Source organism: Anneissia japonica, unplaced genomic scaffold, assembly GCF_011630105.1.
Source record: "Anneissia japonica isolate Jap-2015-1 unplaced genomic scaffold, ASM1163010v1 scaffold275_len1219475_cov178, whole genome shotgun sequence".
In the NCBI taxonomy this organism is placed as follows: domain Eukaryota; kingdom Metazoa; phylum Echinodermata; class Crinoidea; order Comatulida; family Comatulidae; genus Anneissia; species Anneissia japonica.
The window spans coordinates 81,863-82,531 of record NW_022752912.1 but is presented as its reverse complement, the minus strand read 5'-3'; positions in this window follow the sequence as shown (position 1 = coordinate 82,531).

Genomic DNA, 669 nt, shown 5'->3' with positions numbered 1-669 from the left:
ATTTAACGAAAACAATAAGATACTTAATTAGGCTATTTTTAAAATTAAAGTTGTCTGAAGGTTAACTACAGAATTTACAGTACAATGTAGTTAATGTCTTATAGGTTGTAAAAACTGTATTGAGCCAAAAAAAAAAAAAATTCGAATAAAAAACTCTTTCGCTTGACATTAGCAATTAATCATTTGTGAAACAAAATTATAGGCTACATCAAGTGTTATATTGAACAGTGGTATATTCAAGGGGAAACCAAGTCAGCACGGGAACCCATCCTTATTTTTTTTCAAAATTATTTTTAAAAAAGGGAGAAAACAGACAAAATTGTATTCAACTTTTAATCTGAGAGTGCCATTTCCGGCCATCTAGAGGTGCCATAATCATAATTTTTCTTACCTCAACCCCAACAATTGTGGGGCTGAGGCGGGTGGATATTTTATTTACGCAAGACTCTCCCTGAACCCCCCTATATTGACTTCCTGGACCCCCACAGTTGGAGTATCATTTCCGAGCTACATAGAAGGGTAATTTTTATCCATCGGGGGAAAAGGAGCTAGCTAAATTTTTCAATTTTTTTAATGGAGATTATAAGGAAAATTATATTCAAATTTTAAGTCTAAGAGTGTAATTTCCAGCCATCTAGAGGTGCCATAATCACAAATTTTCTTGCCTCA